This window comes from Oxyura jamaicensis, chromosome 6 (genome assembly GCF_011077185.1).
Source record: "Oxyura jamaicensis isolate SHBP4307 breed ruddy duck chromosome 6, BPBGC_Ojam_1.0, whole genome shotgun sequence".
Lineage (NCBI taxonomy): Eukaryota > Metazoa > Chordata > Aves > Anseriformes > Anatidae > Oxyura > Oxyura jamaicensis.
Window position 1 is genome coordinate 18,721,298 of NC_048898.1, and position 24,288 is coordinate 18,745,585.

A 24,288-nucleotide genomic window follows, 5' to 3' on the forward strand; every position below is an offset into this window, starting at 1 on the left:
GTAAAGGCCAGTGACAAACGCTTGTGGCATCTCAGAGTGAAATTTCCTTGAGACCTACACATGCAGAAGCATACAGCCAACAGTCAGACTGAGCCAACATCCTAAGCATGCTTCAGCAGAGGAGTAATGCTCCCGGAGTGCTGGAAGCATGACCAGTTTTTCTCAGTAAGCTGACACACCCTTCAGAATTACAATAGATGGAAAGGCAGGAATATATAGCTAAGATCCAAAGGCAAGCAATTCATGCGTCTGTACAAAGGATGGAATAGAAAATAATAAGGACTGTAATATGTTGTTATACAAAATCAATAGTACTACCTTTCCTGAATACTGTAGCGTGGGTAGAGGGAAGAAACACTATAGTTGTTCATACTGAGCATTTTTTCCATACTCAAATAGGCAAATAGTTTGAATGCGTAACTTTTATCCTGAAATAATTGTTTACAAAAGTCTTCCCATAGGTTCCCTAAGAACTACTTTTTGGTCATCTGGAAATGTTTTATTTTGATTGCAAGCGTAAATACAATGTATTCACTATACAAATTAGGCATCATTTTGAGCCCATAAAACGGGACACGTTCATTTTTAAATGATAAAATGTAGCTCTATTGATTCTTTTTTCAGTTGTTCTAGATTAAAAAAAAATGGAATGTGTCTTTCACCATAAGTTGTTGCAGCCCAAATCATTTTCATCATTCTGCTGAAAACACTGCAAATTTCCAGCCCATTCTAATGTGCATTCCTGCTTACTTGTCTCAAAAAAACATCTTCCATGCCCAGACTTTGGATAATTGTAATGAAAATTACGATGGAACTAGAAGTGAAGTCTGTGAGAAGAGACTGTTAAACTTTTATTTTTTTCTTCCCCAGGAAGAGAAGAAATAGAAAATAAATGATAAAACTGTATGAGCAATGAAAGTGTCAGGGAAGGGAGACTGGGAAATGTGAATCCCCTTGGCTCACATTATTTATTTATTTTTTTAAAAGAGGCAATTCAGTAAAACAAATTCAAGGCCAGTAAAAGGACATGCTTTCCCTTTGAATTTTATTTTTGCATAGTAGGCAGAGTGGAATTTGTTTCCAGACAATATCACTGAGGGAGAGAACTAAGAAAGAGAACATTTATAGAGATAACAGTAGTACCTAAACTAGCAGTGGGTATTGATAACAAACATTTTGAAAGGAACACTCAGTCCTAAAGAAAGAAGGTTAAAGATGAGTCTCAATGGCTAAATGAGAACTAGGCGCTGGCTATTACTGGTGAAAGAAAAACTCAAGGAGAACAACATTGGTCTACTTCAGCCTGGGAGCTCCAACACTCCTTTGAATACATACACAGGACAGCAGTGATCAAATGCCAACAAAATGTTGCATTTCCATGGCAGTTCCAAAGATAGGTACAGTTATTAGTTTTCTCATTAGTTCCAAATATGATAATCTTTTTTCACTTTGACTAGAGTGAAAAAAAACAAAGCACTGAATGCTTTCTTCAGTGAGCTATGCATTCAGGACAAAAAAAAGCGCCCTTTTTAAGGAAAAAATTGAATGTTCTAATATATATTTATTCTTATGTTACATTTATTATTTTTACATCATTTCTTTACATCATTTCTTGAGACACAGCCATTCTAGCCTTCACTGGGAATCATTTTAAAATATTTTAAACAATAGCTGCTCACGCAGTTTATGAGCACTTTTTCTTCCAAATGCTAAAATATACTGACGCTGGTAGAAGACATAAACCAGAAAAGACAGGAAGTTTCAATCATTGCTGAGTAACAGCTGCCCTTATTTGTTTAAGAATAAAACAAAAATAAAAATATATTTTTCCCATGGCTATTATAGCAGGTATTATAACATAACTATCACATCCTATGCTGTCCATTATGTCATGTATCATCTCACTTGATGAAGGGACTGTGTGCTTGTGTCCACTTTCCCATTTGCTTCATCTCCCCACACATCCTTCTTTTTCTTCCCAGAACGCATCAACTGCCGCAACACTTCTACAATAGGTTATGACATGCCAGTTGGAAGATTGAATGACACAGGAATGTCAGCAAATAAAATCAATAATCTTTCCTTAGTTTTTTTTTTTCTTTTCCTGTGGAAAAAGCATTAGAAATACTGGTGAGAAAAGTCACCATCACTACTGATTATTGTGAAAAAAAGAAAAGGACTCAAAATGACATCTTTTGAGGGAAAATTCACTTCAGCTAAAATATCCCGAGCAGCTCCAGTCAGTGCTGATTAAGAGTAAGGTCTGCTGCAAGACTCAGCTACATTTAAAAGCCAAGAGTGACTTAATGGAAAGAATAGACTAGAGGCATTCATCTGAGTTCATAAATACACTGCGAATCGCTGAACGATTCAGAAGCAGATCGCGGCTTTTATTTAGGAAAGTCTTCAAGCCCTCCAAAAGCCAGTACATGTTTGGGCAATCAGTCCAGTTAGTTGCATTGTATCTTCATACAGAACAACAAGCCTGAAGAACACAGGAGACAGCTGGGAGAAGCTTACAACTGATTTGGCTTTTAGGCATGCCCAAAGATTTCTGCTGGTGCTTCCTGCCCAGGAAATCCTGGATTCATCTGCTTTGTAGCAGCAAAAGGGAGTGCAGCTTTGTCTCCTCCAGGAATGATGCGTGGATAAAACCAGTCCTTGTGGAGAAGTCAAGAGACTTCTACCACTTCAGTGCTGCATGGCCCTCTCAGATATAATATACTGCAGATTAGAGGAGATCCAGCCCCTAGTTTCTTATAATTCAGCTTGTATTTGGCATGTTTTCTCTATGTATATTGGATCATTGCCGGTCTCCAGTTTAAAACCTCAGTGAAACAATTTGTTAGGAAAGCATTTTGCTCTCCATGCCCTCAGGCAGGCCCAGTGTTACAGAATAGCAGGCGCTTGCACGGCTTCACAGCATTTCAGCTTCATACCTGCTCTGCAGCTCAGCCGTCAGGACTGAGCCCTGGCCAGCTGGCCACGTTTGAGGGGCTGCACAGTCCCACCTCACAGCTGGGATCCTTCCACACCCTCCTGTCTCCAGATACAGGCTCCACATCACAGCACAGAAAAGAGATCTGCACCTGCATCTGTGCCCCGTCCCCGGGAGTACACGTGTGATGTTCTGGTTGCGAAGGTTGCCTCCCTTCAATTCAATCCCTCAGTCAGCTTTTTCATATTTCCAGCATGGTGACAAAGAGGAAAATTCCTGGGGGCAGCTCAGAGCAGCAAATAACAGAGCTCAGCCTGGCTGCTCTTCTCCATGCTGAATCATCCTCTCTGTTAGTTAATACCCAAGAAACTTCATCAGTCAGCTGTCTTGACATTTCTTTCTTTTTCCATGAACGTTAACCATGTTTTATGGGTCCTATATCTTCCTCCTCCTCAGCCAAGGCTCCTGTGGTTGTTCAATGTTCTCTTCCAACAAATGTGGGAAATTCAGCCAGGCTTTTAATGTCCACTTCCCCTGTTTGGTTCTTTTCAAATTCCCTGTTTATTCCCAGTTTATATCTTGCTTTTGGTCCTCTGTGAGCTTTGGACAATACTTCACCCCTTGAAAAAAATATGAGATATTTACTTCCTGCATGACAGTCAACAATTCTGATTATGAGGAGAGAAAGGTTTCCAAATTTTTGTACCAAATTTCCTCTCTTTGCAATTATGACCCCACTGCTGCTCCTACTTCCACTCTCACAACATCTAGGTTAGGAAATACAGAGAAAAGGAAATGGCAGAAAAAAGCTGTAAGATAAAGTTCATTGATTCACAGACATTCAGAAAAGAGAGGCTTGAGACCCTGTAGTCTCAGCCTCTCCAAAGAATGATAGAGTTTCTAGTAATTCCTGGTGGTGTGGCTTATAAGTTATACTTGGCTGGAGTGTATCTTTCAGGAAAGCATCCAGTTTGGATTTGAAGATATCAAGGGATGGAGAATTTCTCTTTTTTTTTGGTTATATCTTTTGTCCTTATTTTTTTTTTTTTCCTAGTGGTTCATCACTGTCTCTGTCAAAAGCTAGCAGATTAGAAAGAGAATCCAAGTCCTGATGTGGTAACCTGCAGTATAAGAGGAAGCTATCATGTTGCTTGTGCATCAGCTGTGGCTGTGCGAGTTCAGTGCTACAGCTCTGCCCTCACAGGTTGTGTTTCAAGGTTACTTACTCTCAGCTCATACTTCAGCTTGGATGTTAACTCTCCCCCATCAATCACTCTCAGAGATATATGGGCTTTTTGTTTTCTGTGAGATTAGATAAGTGTAACTGACTATGCTGTGGCAGACAAAGCTCTCCAGAAGAAAGGTTTGAAAAGCCTCATACTGTGCTATCCAAATTATCCTAATTACCTAATTATCCTTATCACCGCAGCTAATTAGGCTGGCTATAAAGCTAAACCCATAAACAGACCACAGGCTATAAAAGCCTGCAGGCAGGAGAGCCCTTGCAGAGGTACTGAGAAGAACAAGTGGGTGTGGGAACGCTTTTATTTGAAGAGCTGACAGAGGACGAGAGCCCGCAGCAAATAACCCTAACATCTCAGCCTGCTAAGAGCACTGACAGACTATGAAAGCCACGGGAGTGTCAGCAAGTCTGTATCTACAATAGTCAATTTTTAATGGCTTGCAAGGACCACGACATGAAAATTGAAATCTGTTTTCCCCACCACGGTCCCTTAAATCTCAGTCCTCCTCCTGAGAGCCTTCTCTTCCCAGAAAGGAGAAGTCAAGGCTGAGCACAGCATGAAAGCATCTTGTTCCTGAAGCCTCATCCTTTGACAGAGTCAGGATGCAAATTAATGGTCTTTGGACTAGGTCCCCTTGTGCATCAACACCTCTCTTGAAGGCCACTTCAGTTCCCCATCCTAATGCAAAAGGATTTTTTTCAAGGTGTGAAGTGTGTTAGAAAAGGTTTCCTGCCCGCTAAGATGAAAGCTTTTACAGCAAGGTGAAAGTCAGTGGTGTTATTTATTGCTCACTTCTGGCTCTCAGCAACAGCAGGTTTGACTGTCGGGGAGGCCATATGTAAACATTTTGACAGGGTGCAATGTCTGTCCCTTTTAGCAGCCATTCGGGAAGGGAAAGGGAGTCTGTCACTGCCTCTGGCGCTCACCCTTGCTTGGAAGGATTAGTTCCTTGTAAATAAAAGCCTGTGCTTTTTCCTGCTGAGGTAGGTCCCCATTGTCTGATATTTGATTTCCTGTAAATAGACTTCCACTGCTCTTGGAACACTTAAATAAAACCAGAAATAGTTCTGAGTAGGGCTGTGTACACACAGTTGAATGGCAACCCAACTGAGTCATCTTTTCTTCATGAAGCTACCAGAGCTTGCCTTCCCTCTCTCAAAGGCCCTGTTTGACTGATCACAGCCATCACCTCCTGTACATTTCCTGCCAGAGATAAATCACAGCGTGTAACCAAAACCAGGCAGAAGCAGCAGGCAGCATCTCAGAGTGCAAGCACCTCACCAGCCTCGCAGCTGATAGAGAGAAGCACGCTCCTTGCAGAGTGACAGCCCCTGTCTCCTGCACTGACATTAAGGTGGATTCTTCTGATGCAAACAAATATCTTGGTTAAGGCTTCTTGCTTGTTCTTAGCAGAAACTGTTATGTCTCTTTATTCCTTAACTGGTATTTGTCCACATGTGCTGCTGTCCCACCTGGCACACACCTTTCAAATACTAACTGTGCAGTAGCCTTTTTGATAGTGGTAGTTACGGGCTTAGCACTGACGTACCTCTCCTCTTGTAACCTTAATAGCCACGTAGCAAGTAATAGTTCCAGAACTGCTAAGAACCAGGAAAAAAGTCCGTTTGGAAGTAATAAAATGCACATTGCCATGGGCCTCCCGGTTCATGCACCTGCTGGCACAGACACGGTCAGTAAAGGGAAGCTTGTAATAACATAAAAGCTTGGAATTCAGGGGACTTAAAGCTGAACAAATCATTGGAGAGGGAGGTTTGCATTGCAAAGAAATGAGCTTAAAAGGCCCAGAAAGCCACAAATGCTGATTGTTCCTAGATTCTGCTCCATTTTACTAACTTAACGTGAATTAGCTGAGGTTACAAGGTTAATCTCCACAATGTTTACCACTTTCCTAACTAAATAGAGGGGGGCACAAGCAGAATGCGTTAGGTTTCAGAGCTGCAGCACCCTTTCTGTGCCTCTTCTTGGGAGGTACTGAGAGCTGAAAATCACCTGTGGGAGAGCAGGGAGCTCAGCACCCTCCAGGCAGCACTCAGCACAGGTCTGGATTGCTCCTGGCAGCTTTTGGCTGCAAAAGGCTTGGAGTTTTTCTTGCAGCCACACAGGTACTTGGATGACTATAGTTCCCATATCTCCTGTCAGACAAATCTCTTGCACCTGCTACAGATGAAGCATATTTGATCAGCACCTTTCCTGATCAGAGAGATGGAAAAACCTTAGCACAGATCAAACTTTTCAACTGTTCTCTTTTTTAACTAAAATCAACAGGGTTGCAGGCTGAGAGGAGGATGCTGGGAGGAGGCAGAATATTGGCTACATGTAGCTGAGGCAGCAGTTGAGCAAAGCATAGCTCTTATCATCCTAACCCTAATTCTTCAGTCTCTGCTGGACTCCAGCTGTGTGATCAATGACTGCTGGAGGTTTTCTGTTGGACTGCTTTCCCTGGATAACTCACAGAACAGGGAAAGGGCAAAGATGCTCAGCCTTGTCTGGGTGCTCAATGAAGATAAGTAGCCACACGAGTTATCTGTCTCTGGGCTGGTCAGGAAGATAAACTGTTCACATAGTGGCTGCAGATTGTTCCTACAAGCCTTATTCTAGCTTGTTTCCCAGCATAATTACTTTAGAAGCAGTCTACTTGAGCCAGATTTTATGTCGTTTGAACATGAAGCCCCAGTTTGTTTGAGGGATTGCTCTGTCTCTGCAGACCCTTAATCACATTATCCCTAGTTTCCATTCCCAGTTCTGCCTGAGGCCCTACCAAATTTGAAGACAATTTCCCCAGCCACATGCCTTGAGAGAAGTCTGATTATTAAAATTCGCTCCTGGCTATAAGAGGGGCCAGAGGAGCCTCCTGGCCAAATGACCCCAGGAAGCAGAGCTAAGGATGCCATTGGATCTATGGTGGAACAAGAGCTTTGTGAGGAAGGTTGGTGCCTCTGGTTAAATCTGCACCAATATTGTCATGTTCACAGAATAAAAATATCTGCCAAAAAAAAAAAAAAAAAAAAAAGGAGAGCAGAGAAGAATACTTTGATAAAGTCCAGCTGTTTCATTTTATTGTTTTCCAGACTAAACTACTGTTTCTTCATGACCGCTATAGTTTGTTTCCACTTTCATCTAAATTTATTTGAAAATGGGGAGAAATAAAGCCGTGGAATGAAACTTTAGTTCAGGGAACATTTCAAATGGCATGCCATGAAACAAACAAACAAAAAGGATCACTTTATTTCTTATACTATTCTAAAAATACTTGGTTTTCATCTGTGAATCAAAAATGCAGTTGTTACAGTTCTAGGCCTGAGTCCATTAACCCACAGCAATATTTACCCATCTCTCAGTCCATCCTCTTACTCCTATAATGGTTTTAAAGGTGTTAAAACCATTTAATTCCTTTTTTTTTTTTTTCTCTGTAAAAGTTTCTAAAATGCACAGGAGGAATTTAGAGCACTTAGAAATGCGAGCAGTTAAAGCTTTGCTCCTGGGCCAAACTGCTCATGGACTCAAAGGAAAGCAGGGGAAGAGCACTAAGTACAGGCAGCACACGTGCTTAGCAAGGGACCGGGGGATGATTCAGGACCAATAGTCATGGCACAGCATCTGCATCCAACCCCTTCCTCCTAACACCAACTGCCTGCGAAGGTCCTGCCTTGCAGAGAGAGCCTGGTTCTGCTGAACTCTTCTTGTTCCCTTTCGGGAACTTGTCTGTTTTTAAATTTCAGACTTTACCCTGGATATGGAATTACATATTTCCCAGATAATGAACTAAGGTGAACTACAGGGAATATGAACCAAAACATTTTGATTTCACATCAAAGTTTGAAGGAGTTAGGTGCATATCTCACCCATGTTTGCCAAAAACAAAACAAAACACCCACAACCAAACACCAAAACAAACAAAAACACCAGATTTGGATCAATTTCATGCTCTCCATAAGGCATAACAATTACCCAGGCTATCAGTACAAACCTGGAGGTTTTACAGCATTTTGGGAAAAGTAACTATGAAAAGAATGAGCATGTCTCTGCATTGACTACAGCAGTGCTCCCACTCTATAATGTGATCTCCGATTGCAGACTCATAAAATCGGATGTAATGAGGAGAGAAATACTTGAGCATGAGCAGGAAGGGCCTGAGTCCGAAAAGCTACCCACTGAACACAGCTTTCCCAGCTCTGCTTCTATTTTAACCTGCATCATTCACTCCTATCCTGTGGTTTGAAATCCCAAAGGAAAAGGTCGAGGCACCATTAGAAATGGCTCTAACCATTGATTTCTTCTCCTTATGGGGTTTACAACTCTGGAAAAAGGGGTGATGTGAGTTTTGCCGGTGGCTGACCCCTCACCGCAGTCCCGTGGAGGTGGAGAGGTTTCCTGGTGCTCCTCACTGCCCAGTGGGGATGTGCCCTGGCCAAACCCCACCTGCTTCCCCTACGCCTATCACAGCCCTACCTCTCACAAACAGAACAGGTATGACACTAGCATAATTAACTTTTACTTACAAAGAACAGAATTTTGCAACAGCCAACAGAGCTACGAGGAAAGTCTCTGGAAGGAAATATTCGAAAAACTCCAGTGACCAAGTATATCTGTGCACATGTGAAACTCAGACTTCGGTTGACCGCAGATATTATTTGTATTTTCATGGGATCTAGGCCATTTCACTCAGCCCCGACCTTTGGGTATCGATATTGCTGAGCACAGATATACAACATGGCTTAAGTGTGTTGCAATGAAATGTTTATTAATGTCAAATGGAAATTACTCAAGGTATGGCAGACTTTTACCCCAGAAAGACAAACATATTGCAGCAAGTTATTTGTTCTTTTTGAATAAAATTAGGCCTAAATTTTCAGAACTATAAAATTTTCAGCTTTGATGACCAGGTGAACCTATTATTATTAGCAGCCTAAAGTCCAAAAACATTGCATGTTGAGTGTTGCTTTATTAAGGGCCCAAGTCAGAGTTAGGGAACTTATGTTTAGATTAGCACTTATCAAAACTTTTGGCTCCACATTAAAAAAAAATAACTCTACATTAAAAACAAAACACAACAACTCTACATGAAAAGGTAAATGCCAGGCATGATGGTTCAACAACAGTTTGGGGACTTGCTTGAATTCATTGTCCCAGTGAAGTTAATGGGACTGCTGCACAAAGAAGGATAGCTGCATAAGTAAATGAATATTGAAGAATGAGTCCAGGTTGGACAACCAAAACTGAGTGCCTTGGAAATCCTGTGTCTATAAAATGCTCAAAGCCATTCTCTATCTGGGGATGCAAAGAGGGATGTTGATCTATACTGACTGGAGCCGCAGTGGTGTTTTATGGTGGACAGGCTAATGAGAGTCCAGACAAGAAATAGGCATCATGTTTCACATATGTTTTCCTTTAATTACTATGATACAAGATTTGGCTTTTCAAGGCAATTTTTGGGATAAAGATTAGGAGATATTGTACATAATAGGACTTATTCCTTGAATGGAATCCAATAGTCCCAAACTAATTTCCAGTCCTTAGAATAAAGCATTTCTCCTGGGGATGGCAATATCTGTGGTTTCAATCTCTCACATCCTACCCAACTGTTTCCTCATTACAATCTCAGGTTTCTTTGTCACCACACAGTTTATACAGGCTCAGATTTAATCAGTAGCAAAACATTCATCAACATGAACCCATGACATTTTTTTTCTCAAAAATACCTCCAAGCTCGCTAAATATTTGTCAAGTAAACATTTCCGAAACAGAGAGAGCTCTGCTGCCCACCTCCTTCTCCTTTAGGTCTATTGCAGTCTTTGGATTCTTCCCTAGGATTACAGTCACTGGTATTTTATTCTAACACGTCAGATTTGATAGAAAGCCATTATGCCTCTAGGCTTAAAGTTCACAAATTGGAGATCCAGCTCTGAACATGGAAAGCTCTTTTGTGGTTAGCTAACACCCTGTTTCAATATTAGGCTGCTTAGGCTATGATCTCTTCAGAATGGTGTTTAATTGAGGTTCTCACTTGGAAAAGTACTTATCTTGTGCCTTATCAAAAAAAAATGATTATATCATTTTCAGCTCCACAGTAAATTGATACTACTACATGAGCTCTCACAGTGATTTATGGATACGAATTAAAAATTACAATAGCACCACGAGATAAGGAAATGTTGTTCTCCATCTCATAGTGCCAGGAACCAAGGCACAGCTGCTGCCAGGATGACCCACAAGTCCCATGCAGCACCAAAGCACACACTATTCGCCAGCCCACCAAACTCCCTGCTGCCACCTACCCTGCCTGCCATTCCAACTCACTCTAGCGCTGACTGCTGCCGTGCTCTCAGTTTGCTTTTAAGTTATGTACTTGTTCATTGTGAAGTGACATTTCCAAGCACTTGCAGTGAAAGCCCCTCCTCTCCCTGTGCTCCATCTCCCTTATGCTCATCTTCACCTTTTTCTCAGCGTTTTGAGGACTGCTGGATCTAGCAGTGCCTTATGCCTGTTTCAGGGTGAAAGCACACAAGAGATGACAACCCAGGCATGCACAACTGCCTCTCATGGTTCAAATGCCCAGGGCTTTGGGGAAATGGGGAAGATTCCCCTGAGGTTTGTGTATATGAAAGCAGCTGTGGTTCCTGTCTTTTACTTTATGGTTACACTTGAAAATATCTCCAGTGTTTTGATGCAGCACTGATGCCTTCTGCTCAGGAAAGATCATGTTCAGTTGAAGACCTCGGGCTCTGACAAACGAGCTCTGGGAAGGCTCCCTGAAGTGGTTTAAGATGTTACTATCCGTGGCTTTCTGCCCTGCCTCTGCACTGAAGTTTACAAGCCCCAGACAGCAGCACAGAGCATGCTTGTACCACAGCAGCCCTGCCAGTTCAGCTGTTGCCTTAGTTTGCATCCCCAAGGAGGTGGGGTTACGCTGCAGCTGGGAACTGGAAGAGCTGAGGCATGGGCACATTGCCTTTGGCTGGCTCTCATACAATAAAAGCAGGATGGATGTCCCTGACCCCTTGTACTGTTTGTCTGGAGCAAGCCAGAGCTCTCATGTACCCCACACAAGCCCCAGAAGGTAAGGAGCCCTCACCCAGCAGCACAGCACAATGCCCTCCCAGCTGTGACTGCATGGTGAGCCCCATGAAGAAGCTTTCCCAGGAGTGCCACCGAGCCCTTCAAGGTCAAAGCATAATCTGAGGTGCACAGGTCCAGTTTTGCTGACCAGAAAGCCACTCTCATTTCAGCAACCATATGAACCACATGGAAGTTTCACTACTTGGCTTTATATTCCCTTAATGCCAACATTTCCACTTCTCAACAAAGCCTAAGTTCCCAGAGTCCAATCCACTGGGCACTTACCTCATACTAAGGGGAGCAGCCAAACTGGACACCAGTCTCCTGAATCCCAGAAGAGGCAAGGCATACTTGGAGAAGGCTTCTCACCAAGAAGTTCATGCTCCAAAAATCAAGTTAAGGCTACTTTTAGAGAAGGAAAGAGGCATCCTTCTCCCCCCATTTACGTAACTGGGAGGTGCACAGAGCATGAGTTCAGACCCCTGAATTCAAATTCCTCTTCAGGTTGAGAAGACTCAGGCCTGCAGCACCCTCTAGCACACCAAACCACAAGTAAGTGGTGGAAGAAGGCAGCAGGTGAACCTGCTCCAGAAGAATTTAAAAGCATGCTTCACACAGGTGTTTAGAGTTAGTGACCCAAAGCATTGTGCCAGCCTGTGCAGGGAGGTGCAGGGGACATCAGCATTGCCATCAGGATTTCTGCTGTCTCACATCCACTTCTTCCATATGCCCTGATGTTCAAACCTGCTGCAGACCCAGGTGTGCATCAGCAAATACACCTGGGGCCCTTCTGTTTCACTCCCCATCTGTGCAGCCCCCCATGCCACCAGTACGGTGCTCAGGCAGCCAGGCGGGCTCCTGGGGCAGAGTGGCAGTGGCACGCTGCTGGCTCCAAAAAGCCTGCAGAATAAGGAAGGAGAGGAAAGGCAAAGCAAGGTCCAGCCCAGGGCAAGGACCATAACAAGACTAGTCTTGCCCTGACAGCATCCTCCTGGCTCTCCACAGTGATCCTACTGAAGCAGTGCAGGCATTGGGGTGGCTCCGTGGAGGTCTTCCTGCCCCAGCTGCGTTACGGCTGTCACAGCTGGAGTCATTGCGTGGAGGAAACATCCTTCAGCCATGGGTCCCCAGCACCAAAACTGCTACCAGCCTTGGCCAGGCTGGGCTCACAGCCCCTCCTGCGTTTCCCTGGAGGCAGTCACGCCTCATTGCCTTGTGAGTCACAGAGAAATCCCAGGGGACTGCAGCATCTCATAGCAGCAGCTTAACAAGCCCTCCCCGTGCCTGACCTCACGGTCTGCCCACTGTGAGCGGTGCAGGCAGCTGTCATGGCACTCTTTGGAGGATGCTAATGATTCTGTAGGACCAGAGAGCTCAATCCAAATGCAGGTACCAGAAAATTGGAGTAAAATGTTTTCTAGATAGAATAATGGAAAGCCTCTACCAGAGCAAGTGTTTTCCTATTTTAGAAATTACACATAAACTTAGAGAGGTGTTGAAACATAACAAGGCATAAATGATACTGAAATAGCTGCTTTGTGAAATCCTATAATGGGAAATTCTTTTACAAGCCTTTTAAAATTGGCAAATGTTACTAATATTCCTCCAGGCAACACTTGGGCTATTATTTAAGATGGGATGCGTGGTGTCCCAGAGCGACTGTTCTCCTGAACTGCAAAGCATTCTCTAGAACCTGTGAAATATGAAATGATTTAAGGAGGAAAGAGGGTTATGCAGTTCTGCTCTGTGTGGTTTCTACTACCTCTGAAGTACGTTTAGAGGAAAGTGTGTTCTGGGCTGTAATTCAAACAGTGTTACAGATACTGCAAGAAACAGAAAAAATTGACACGTTAGAGGCTCCTGATGCAAATCATTGTTACTTTCTCCATTTGCTGCCCTAACCACACAAACACGTTGCTTAGTTTCACTTTGGTGTCTACATTAAATGTGACTGCACTTATTAAGGAGGCCTGAAGTGAGCTTTAGGTACAAGGCTGGGTGGTAGCCCTTTGTCTCGCTCTGCAGAGCAATGTCACCACTCAGGCTGGCGTGGAACTGCAGCAGATTCGGCACTTGCACAGGGACCCCTGCAGAGATGAGGCTTTCTTCCATCTTGCCTGACCCCTACGCAGCAGTACAAGGACAATCTGTAACTAACTCATCTGTAAAAGGCTCTGGAAGTGTTCTGGCTGCTTTTCCTCTCAGTTATATGTTACACTCACTAAACCATTACGCTCAAAATGCAGCAAGGTTGTAAAACTCCTGCATACTTCTGCAACAATGGTCTGCTGCTCAGAGTGTGATCTGGCAGTAGGAAGAAATCAAATGCACCATCAGCCCTTCATTTGTAGGGGAAAGCCTCCAGCAGCCCAAAGGGACTGAATAAATGGCTTTCGAGGTGCTCAGAAGTGGAATCTGGGAGCGTACAGCCAGATGGGTGAGCAGCGTGCAGGTGTGGCGTGATCTTCAGCAGGGATCAAGTTTAGAGAGCAGGCAGACCCCAGAGGTGTGCTAGGTAATGAGATGAGCTCAGGAGCACAGAGCGGGGTCATCCAAACCTGAGGGAGAGGAGGTTCGAACATAAAGATTGCACAAAGCAAAAACAAAGTTTCAGCATGGAAAGTATCTGCAAGGAAAGGGATCTGGAGGGCAAAGGAAGGCGGACATCCTTTCTGTAGCAAAGACCAAAGGAAACCCATGGAGGCATCTCAAGCTGAGTTTCTTCCCAACTACTTGAAATTCCCTATGCACTGCTAAACTGTCCTTTATGGTGCAGATTTGTGACAGGATGACGATACACTAATGTGGAGTATCTTTGCCACTATCTAGGAGCAATGCCCTGAGTGCCACGATCTTGCTGTGTCAGGCAGGGACCTCTCCAGGAAACTGTGTTTGCAGCACATCCTGCAGCCAAACCACAGCGGTGGTGTTGAAAGACACACAGTTTTTTTTTTTTTTTTTTTGTTTTTTTTTTTTTTCCCTTTTCTCTCTCTGGCCAAAGCACAAGAAAGAGTGAAACTTTCAAACTGCCAGACTAACCTCTGCCAGAGTCTGTGGCTATTGTCATTAAGAAAAACCCTGCAATAAATGTTTACAAAAGTGCTTCAGAAATAATGGTTCTCTGTAGGACTGGGTTGGGAAGTTTCCAGGAGAACAGGTTTCTGTAGAAAAATGCTGATTTGTTGGAACCGCGGGGTTTGTGGAATTGGATGGGTTTTGACAAACTTTCGATGAACTGCAGCAGCAGTTGCCAAACTAGGGGCTGGGAGCCTGGTGGAAGTTCAGCTGCAGAAGTGCAGCTCGTGTCTGGATCTGGGGTCATGAGTCTGGAAACAGACACACTGTGGGCAGATTTTGGCTTTAGCATCCTTTGTGCCAGGGCTACCCCTCTGTGCAGGCTGCTCAGGGCACGGGGCGACGGGGCTGCAAGGTGAACTGCAAACCTCGCCCTTAGACAATGCATGTGGGCACACACATTGCAGATGAAACAGCCATGGGGTAGCATGAAATATTTTAAATGGACAGTAAAAGCATAAATAAATAAATAAATAAATAAAGTGGCGACAGCTTTGAAGGGAGTCCATTAACAGTTAAGAGACATATCTGAAAATCAATACTTGGTCTTTAAAGAAATTTGCCCCTGCTTACAAGCTTTAGCATGTCCAGAGACAGTGGCAGAAGCTGTTGAATCAATGAGTTTCTTCATCTTACCTTAGGACCCAGCCTCCTAGATGCCCTGGGACGCATATTAATATGAACAACTAATAATTTATATCCACAGGGGGGATTTTCATCCTGAAGTATGAAAAGTGAGCTATAACTGAATGAGTTATTGCAATCTCACATACCTCAACGTGGTAATTAGGCATTTTAGCGAGTCTGTAGCTACATTAACCCCCTGGGACCAGTTCATTGACTCTCTTGCATTGCTAGCTGATAAATACTGTGCTTGGTATTAAACAGGGGGAGAAGGGGCAGAGAAGGAGGTGTAATACACCACAGGGACAGCAGCCTGGACTCCTGAGAAGGCAGTCGGGTCCCCTGGCTCTCCAGGGCCATGCTGGAGCTGAGACCTGGCTGTTAACTTTTGCTCGTTCACTGCTGCCCTTTCACTGTTCTCCTCACTGCCACCTTTCTCAGTTAAACTGATCCTTCTCCAGATGGCACTGCTGCAAAAATCCATCTCACCTTGCCTTTTACTGCATAAATCCAGCTCACCTTGCCATTAAATGATTTACTCAGGAAACGAGTCAGTCACGCACAATTTGCTCAGGGTGAAGCCAGTCTCATATGCTGATAGGTCTCCCCAAATGTCTTCTAAACCCTTGCAAGCTATCAAGAGCTGACTGCCCCTCCTGGTGCTACTCCTTTGCTCCAAAGTCTTTCTTGCCAAGAACCTGCAGAAGGATGCACAAAGGAAGGAGCATCCTTTTTCTGAGCTCTGCACTGGGGGAAATCTGTGGATTCGCCTCTGTCCCTCAGTTCCCAGCATGGGCTCTCGTAGCAGGGCCGTGTCCTTGTAATTGTGAAACCCGAGAGCCTGCTAACACAGAGAGGAATAAACGCTGCATGGAGATGACCAGTCACCTCCCAGGCAATGAAATGCAAATACTACTTTTATGTATGGGCTTAACCACTTTATAAAATATTTTTTATAGAAACACAGGTATTTTATTAAAAGTAAATAGGTTGCCTAAATGATCCAAACAGTCAGCTGTTAGAGAAAGTGTTTGGATTATTTTTTTCTTTCAGATAAATAGAAATACCTCACAAAATTTTTCTCCATAAATACAACTCAATTAGAAGAGATGGAATGGTGGAGATGCTCTTTTTCTCTTTTCCAGTAAAGAGATATCAGAGGATGTGACACCAGTAAGATTTCACTAACTTTTAGGTGATATCATAGTGCCTTTTTAAAAAAAAAAGCTGCAAGAAGAAAAGCTATGCTCCTAATCTGTTATTCATGAATTGAATCCAAAAATAACAGACATTGTAGTAACCCCTTGAGAACAGGTACAATCATTTGCTATGCATTTATTAATTGTTAATAGGGTGGTAGATTACTAAGCATATGGACCCCAACTGAGATCAAGTTCCCACTGTTCAGTGTGTTGCAAAATCAAAGCAAAAGGTAGCTTTTATTCTTGAGAATCTACAATATAAGTCAAAAGATTGCAGGCATTCAGTTTTTCTGCTATTCTTATATATATGGTAAGTGAATTCCTTTTTTATCCACAGCTGACTTTACCAGTGTGTCTGACGTGTCACTGTGTGGGAGCCTGGGATATGGCAGAGGTAGAAGGCCACTTAATCTCATTGTTAATCACCAGGAAAATAGGCAGCAGCTCTGCCCAGCTCAGAAGAGGTACAACACAGATGTTGAGATATCAATGTAGTGGTGCTGAACACAGATGTTGAGATATCAATGTAGTGGTGCTGAACCACGAGGTACCAGATGAAGGGCGTCAGATGTGGGAACACACAATGCTGAGTTAAATGAAAAGCATTCCAACATCCGTGCTTTTAAAATGTTGCTATCCAAGTAATATTCCACAGCTGGCATTCTGAAACCAGGGGCTGGCAGGCTTCTTGTTTTCCAGGTTACGTGTGCAACAGTGAAGAATTGCAGGCAGGCTAAAGCTGCACTACAGGCAGCAGAAGTGATGCTGGTGCCTTAGATCTCCAGGCAGGAGCACCATGGACAGACAGACAGACAGACAGAGCTGCCAGCGTGCACAGGCTGGGCAGGCAGCTGCCAACACAAGGCACAGCTGACAGCCCAGTCCTGATTCTCCTTCCCTCAGGAGGGCTTTAACAAGATCATGCTCATTCCCTCCCTTGCCCAGTGTTGCAGGGTTCATAAAAATGTAATAACTTTGAAACTTTGGCCTTTCTTTCCAGTCTGCTAGAAAGTTTGAGGGTCACTGGGGAGGGACTGAAAGACAGATGGATAGGTATGCTGATCCTGTAAACCTGGTTTCTCTTGGAAACTAAACTAAGAAATGTAAACTGCTATTCTCAATGGTACTCTAACTCTGGCAGCTGAGATTAAAAAAACAAAACAAAACACCATCACCACAGTGTTATAAGACTTGGGTGCTGGCAACTCTGCAGTAAACAACCTACCCCCAAACCTCATCTTTCTGGGTCACAGGTGTTCAGAGGCAGCATCCAGCTGCTGAATTGGTGACAACTTAGGGCCAACCTAGCCTTGACTATCAAGCCCAGGGCTCACACAGCTGGTCCAGTCCTCCTTGTGTCCCCATGGTCCTGTCACAGGCAAGCTGGTGGCCTCCTGGACCTGGTGGCCACCCCAATGGGCAAGGGAGTGGCAACCACACCTCCCAGCAACAGATGTGGCTTTTCCCAACAAGGTCTGAGGCTACTTCCAAAGACCCCCTCCCTGCTCTGATTTTTCTATGGAAAACTTCTAGATGAGAGCACAAAGGGGCTCCTGGCTCACCTCAAGGAGAGGGTTGTGTAAGCCAAGTGAACTGATGATGCAAGGGACTACCTGAGCCATTGCCATACCTGTTTTTATTGCCAAACTGATGCCCAGAGATGGGCAGCTCTCAGGTAATGCTCTCCTGATGAAAAGGAGCCAAAGTTACCCAGCACAGGGTGATCTCCTGAAGATGTTGTGTGCTGGCTGCCCTCCTAGCAGTCAGCCAGCCACCCTGCAGCACAGCAAGGATTCACACTGTAGCATCACTCTCCTCTTATGCAAAAATATGTGTAGCTATCAGATGGTTTCACCGGCCTTGTTTCCTCCTTATCTCTTTCTCTCCTGCTTCTGAACATCACAGATTGACTCTGGGCCAACCTGCAGCTCACCATTGCTTGCTGGTGGTCCAGAACCATGCACCTGGTGTTCACCAGCAGGGAGCCCTCCCCCCCCACTGTTTCCTCCAAAGCAGCCGGGGCTGGCAGCGTGTGAAGGTTGTGCGGGACTCCCTTGCCCTAACCAGAAGAGACCACCGACATAATAGTGCTTGTGCAGCTGCCAAGTTTCTGCTTGGGACAAAAGAGGCCTTTTGCCTTGAACCCCCAGCAAGGTCTGGAAGCTCTGCAGCATTCTCACTCTCCTCTTAAGCACAGGAAACCTATGAGGGACACACAGACCACACCATCAATCAAGGTCACAGCATTCGCAAGGGAAAAGGACACGGTGAGGACGGGTGTGGGTATATGTGAAGAGACTGAGAGACTATGGAGAGAAAAGAGTTTCAGGGATCACTGTGATCTGTGATGCACTGATTAATGATACTGAATAAAAAACCACATGTTCCATTTGTACAGAAAAAAAAAAAAAAAAAAAAAAAGGTGAATTAATGTAAAAAATTTGCAATAGCCTAGAAAGTTATTCTTTTAGAGATCCAGACTGAACAAAAATACATCTGGTAATCTCTTTTTCTGAAGTTTGCTACATTAAACCTTATGTATCCTCTTTATGTGTTTCCCACTACTAAGTGATTTCACTCAGAGCAGCAAAATTATACGCTGGATAAGTTAAGTGAATGGATCCCTTCCCAGACTCGCTGATATTGCCTGAGACTGAGGGATGCCAAGCTGCAAAACAGGATAGTAAGGTCAGGAACATCTGTCCAAAACCATAGGTGGGGTATCTGTGGCTTAGCTATGGTTTGTGGGTTTGGATGGCAGTAGTTTGGATAGCAGAGCTGAGGAGGCTGAACAGCTTGCTCTTTGGCTCTGCCAGCAGGGTTTACACCCAGCTGCATCCACAACGAGCACTGCAGTATTGCTAAGGGCTGGTATCCTGCAATTCAATCCTTAACAGCATCAGCTTCTGCACCACTAATGGCAAAAAGCCCTTTCTGCAAAGACACCCAGACACTTGTTTTCTTCCAGAAAATTGCTCCCAAAGCAAAGCCAAACATAATTAAGTTCATTGAGAGAGAAAAAAAAAAAATCATTTTGCCACACCACAGTGCAGTACCTTCCTCTCCCACTGCACCCAGTGACAACTGCAGACCTGTGGGGCACTGCAGGCCTCAGTTCATGCAGACCAGCAGGGTCTTGCTGTGTAACCGTTCCCAGGTCCAGCTCCTGCCTGTTCCTGTCTGCCTGCTGAAGGACCCATCCTGCCAGCAGCTGCTCCTCTGCAAGGCATGGGGCACTGGCACCTCACAGCCCTGCCTGGCACCACCGGTGGCAGCCAGGCACTGCCCCAGAAGATGGCCTGCTCCTGCCCGCAACTGGCCATGTGCCGGGCACCCATCCCCATCCCTCGCTGCCCCTCAGGGGACACAAAAAGAGCATTTTGAAGCATTTCCTTTCCTCAGAGTGCTGAGCCCTGGGAAGTGACAGCTGCTCCTCTCCCTGTGCCGGGGAAGCCCCTAAGCCAGCTAAGGCACAGGAGAAGTCCCTGGTGTGCGGCCATCCTGACCAGGCTCTGACACACAGCGAGACCCCTGCAGCCACAGCCGTGAGCAGCAAGAGAGACACAAGCATGCAGGGTAGAGGCAATGTTTGAGAGACACAAGTCCCCAGGGTAGAGGCAATGTTTGTCCAAGATCTCTGAGGGAAACGAAGTGTGAAGCAGCAGATGCGTTGGCCGGCCCTCCAAAGCAGCAGAGAGCAGACACAGCACAGGTCCGCTGCCAAGCCAGGCTGTGGTCTCTGCATCTGCCTGAGGAGGGGCTGCTGCGAATGGGGAAACACCCTGTCTTCTGGGAACAGGTCCGGCCTCCCCTCTTCACCTTAGAAGGATGGTGGGCCGATTCTTCCCTTTCCAGCCCATGTCTTATTCATGAGATCCTTCTTTTAATAGCCACTGAGGCTGGCGTGTGTTTCACACAGCCCTGCAGGTGCCCTCCTGCAGCCCTGCCAGCTGCAGCCACCGAACACTGACCCACAGTGCCCACCCCAGCAAACCGGCAGCCAGCTGGTTAATGCAGGAAACCTCGCGGCTCAGAGGCCTCCAGGAAGCACCAAGTGTCTCGCATGCTGTGTGGCTGCTCCTGGGGAGTGATCTATGCTCCACCGTGACCCTGGCCTTTTCCGTTCCAAGCTGCCTTGCTTTCAAGTTGCTCTGAGGAGGCCCTCTGTGGAGGCCTTTGAAGAGAGTGCGGTGCTGCCCAGGTGGGGTCTGCGCCCTGGCAGTGGTGGAGCAGCGCATCAGAGGCAAACAGCAGATCCTGCTGAGCTGGGCTCTGCACTCACGCATTTCGTGGTAGATCGAGCTGTCGCTTCCAGGCTGATGGACTGAAGTGTGTTACTGTGATTTTTAAAAAAAAACTGGATTATGTTAGTGCATTATTAGCACTTATAAGTACAGGGTGAGGATGAGACATACATAAGGATTTGCCCACCGTGGCTAGGGAGCCTTTCCAAAATCTCTCCATGCAAAGGGTTTTGTACTGACAGTTGAGCTCTTTCATTCTCTCCCTTTCCTCCAGAGGAAGAAATATTTTCTGGCAGCATATGCTGTCATTTTCTGGTATTTTTCTTTATTAGAGGCTGAGGCTCATTGGAAACATACAGCGTCTACTCATCTGGGTTTGGATTGGTAATGTTACAAGTTGAATTTGGTAATGATACCTTGAGCAAAATGTTTGCACTTTCTTTTCCTTTAAGGCTATCCACAGGGAACCAAGCAGTGGGAAGCTCTCTGGGCACTGATGGTTTGTTACATGTCTCTAAACACCATCAGCCAACATCAATATAGAAAAATGGAAGCAGATGGGATAAGCAGGGATTCCTCTTAACTTGTTTCACAGAGATGTATTTGGATAAGGTACTTTTGGTCAGGACATGCATGAAGACTAGGACTAGGCACCGACTTTCTTCCTGAAAGCCTGAAGATCCCAGGAGAAACACCATTACTAGCAGCAAGCTGCAGAGACCTGCTCTATACCTCCTTCAATTTAATCCCATCTAAATCCTAGCGCTCAGAAAACAATGGGAGTTTGTCACTATTAGGGCTTAAATCTCCACTTGCTGACGTTAAAAGCCAGGAAGAAAGTTTTTTATGTAACCTCTGAACTCTAAAGGGCTAAGGTTCATCTTGGATCAAAGAGGGGTCTGTAAAGAACTCCGTGCTACATAAGGAGGGTAACATAAGGATGCCACATACAAATTGCATTGCCTCTCAGGAATGCCTTGTTTTCTCTTATTGCTTTTGTCCTCAAATAACAGATCCAGAGTTCCAAAGCAGAATGTTGCATTAAAATACTAAGAAAGACATTGCCAATTCCAACTTAATGGCCGGTTCAGAAATCCCCTTGTCTCAGGACAGGCAGGATTTGAAAGGGGTTGGAAAAGAAGTGATGCCTACAAAAATGGGAAGTCCCAGAGACCTGTGACTTAAATCTCCTTTTCTTATTTATAGACATGCATAATAGATGGAGAGCTCAGATCAATCAGCTGGTCGATTTCTTTATCCTTAGACGAGAAAAGGCTGTTATGTGCTGCACAGCTGCTTTTATTGGTGCATGCATACCAATTTTATAATAAGACTAACTAAAGCCCCATTAGATTAATTTAGCTGGTCTCCACCAGCACCAAATTCCAGAATTGCTTCATGCCTTTGACCACAGCAATCACCTTGTGTCTGAGAGCTGGTGTAAGCCCCAGAAAGGTCCCATGTCAGTATGACCAAGCCTCAAAAAATGCAGCCATGAAAGTCTCCAGGACCACATTAACTCTGACTTGTCGTAGTTAACTTAGTCACCAGAGCACATGGTGCAAGGACGAAGCTCCTGGGTGGGTGAATGGATATGACAGCTCCAACTGCATTGTTTGCAGCATCACACGAAGCCTCTCTCTAACACTCTGATCCCACAGCTCAGCTGCTGGCTTCTTCTACACCCTGTGTGAAAAGCAGGGGGGATGCACTGAACACAAGTGTACGATCTTTCTCTCAGATGCAATATCCAAAATGAACAAGTGGACTCAAACTGAATGACTGAAATTGTGCAGAGCTTGGGCATTTATTTAAAAAAAAAAAAAAAAAAGGGGGGGAAACCTAAATGTGGTCAGGGAACTTTGTAAAAATATTGGTAGGTTCTCAGCAACATGAAGTGGCTAGAGAAACCTCCCAGCATGCGAGGAGCTGTACTAATAGGGTTGGCTGCCATGATTACTTGTTCCTTGAGCTAAATGTTGCCTTTGAACCCAGAAGGTATTTTTATCTTGGAATGCCACAGTCCCATCTTTCCCAACAGGACAGAACACAAAACCAGACCAAAGCAGATATGCTTTATACTTCAGTGTCCATCTTCTGAATATTTTACCAGCCAGATTTGTTTAGAAACAACCTTTTCAGATCTCACCACTCACCTGGAAATTTGCTCAGCGAATTAAGTACTGAAAAAGGAAGGAGGCTTGGATACCTGCATAGCAGAAGGATAAAATGTGCATGCTTGGAGCTTCTCTGGGGATCAGGGTACACTGCCTGCCAGGTGGCTCTGCACAGGGCTGGCCAGAGCCCACCAGCACTTATTAGCTTCAGTCCAGGGCCGGCTCTGCAGGATCCCAGCTGGTTATCACTACATCACTGCACTATGCAGAGGTTCTGGGAAGGCTTATTAGTGCTAACACTCATCCAGCTGTGTCTACTCCCACCTCGGCATCACAGACACTGTTTCCATGCAATCCCAAAAATCCCTCCAAAGACAGCTGACAGCTGGCTGTGCGCACATGGACAATTTATACACTCTGTGATGCATACATTATGTTATTTATGCAGTACTGGAAGTAAAATCAAGTGAAATAAAGTACAATTTAATATGTCATAATTTTAAAAATGTGACTCAGAAAACCCAAAAGACAGATAACATTTGTATTCCTTTGTTAGAGTGTGTACATTCCTCACTCGAATCAGAATTCCAAAATCAGGCTACTGCAATGCATGCTTAATTTAACTTACCTCAGATACCATTCAGAAATGTGCTAGCAGTGGCAGGAGACCTTGCCTGCAGGTTGTCATCACCATGTGGTACCCCATGGCTGGCGGTTCTGCATATCAGATAGAGCTGAAAAAAATAATTTCAGAGTAATAACACATAATAATAGCACTGTCCTTATGGCAGATATAATCAGATATGGCTACTATATGTCTTTACATGTCCGTTTTTTAAATCAAGCAAGCCTTGTCTAATCTCATTTTAAAATTATTGCGGATTTGGGAGTGAAATTGCTTTTCTGGTTAGCTATGGCCAACAGCTGAAACACTTCCTTGTTCTTCCTTTTCCTTACACCCTTGGTGGAAAATTGTTCTAGGGAAGTGGCCATTCATACTCATACTTGAATTCCTTAAAGAGTGGGGACCCTGTCTGTTGTCTGCACCTGACATTAGACCAGAACTCATATGTGGAATATAAAAGGTGGAATATAAACATACACATTGCACCAGGAAGTCAGTAAGTTTATCTCACTAGGTTCCAAAAAGCAAAAATAAATAAGGCAAAAAAAAAAAGATAATTACTCCCTTAAAATAAATAAATAAATAAAATAAAATACTGCTGCTTTGCTTCATTGCTATTAGTATTGCTGCAGAAGGATGGAGCTTGTTTAGCCTCTCCTGCCTACAGCTTCCCTAGTTTCCTTTTCCCTCTTGTTCCTGGACTTGATTGCTGCAGATGCACACACAGCTGGACAGAGGTTTTGGTTGATCTGGGAAGATACTCTTCATCAGGCTTACATGAATTCGCTAGTGCTTCAGCAAAAAAGAACTGCCTGGCAATGTGGGAAGGTCAAGATGAAAGACAATGAAAAATTGCAGTAACTGAGGGGTCCATTTACACATCTAATAGGTCAAATGACACTACCTGAAAAATGTGGAGATTTAGGTATAAAAAAATAAGAAGGCAACGCGAGAAAAAAACAGGTTGGACAGACTTCTGTCATGAATGGTTAGAGCTCACTTCTCTGGCAAGCACAAGGAGAGAATGGACGAATGCCTCTGGATATATATATATATATTTCAATGAAAGGCTACATGAACCATCTGAGAGGAATCTGCAGGTCCTCCCGTGCAGCATTTCCACCATGTTTTTCATTTACAAC

The 24,288-nt window shown here is 44.4% G+C and overlaps 1 long non-coding RNA gene across 1 annotated transcript; it reads right to left on the reverse strand.

The window, feature by feature from the left end:
* Nucleotides 1-1,599: 1,599 nt before the first annotated feature.
* On the reverse strand, nucleotides 1,600-11,666 carry LOC118169466. The gene is made up of 2 exons (XR_004752129.1): nucleotides 11,545-11,666; nucleotides 1,600-3,558 (listed from the first exon to the last, which is right to left on the reverse strand). It is a non-coding gene; the product is annotated as an uncharacterized LOC118169466 (long non-coding RNA).
* Between the last annotated feature and the right edge of the window lie 12,622 nt (nucleotides 11,667-24,288).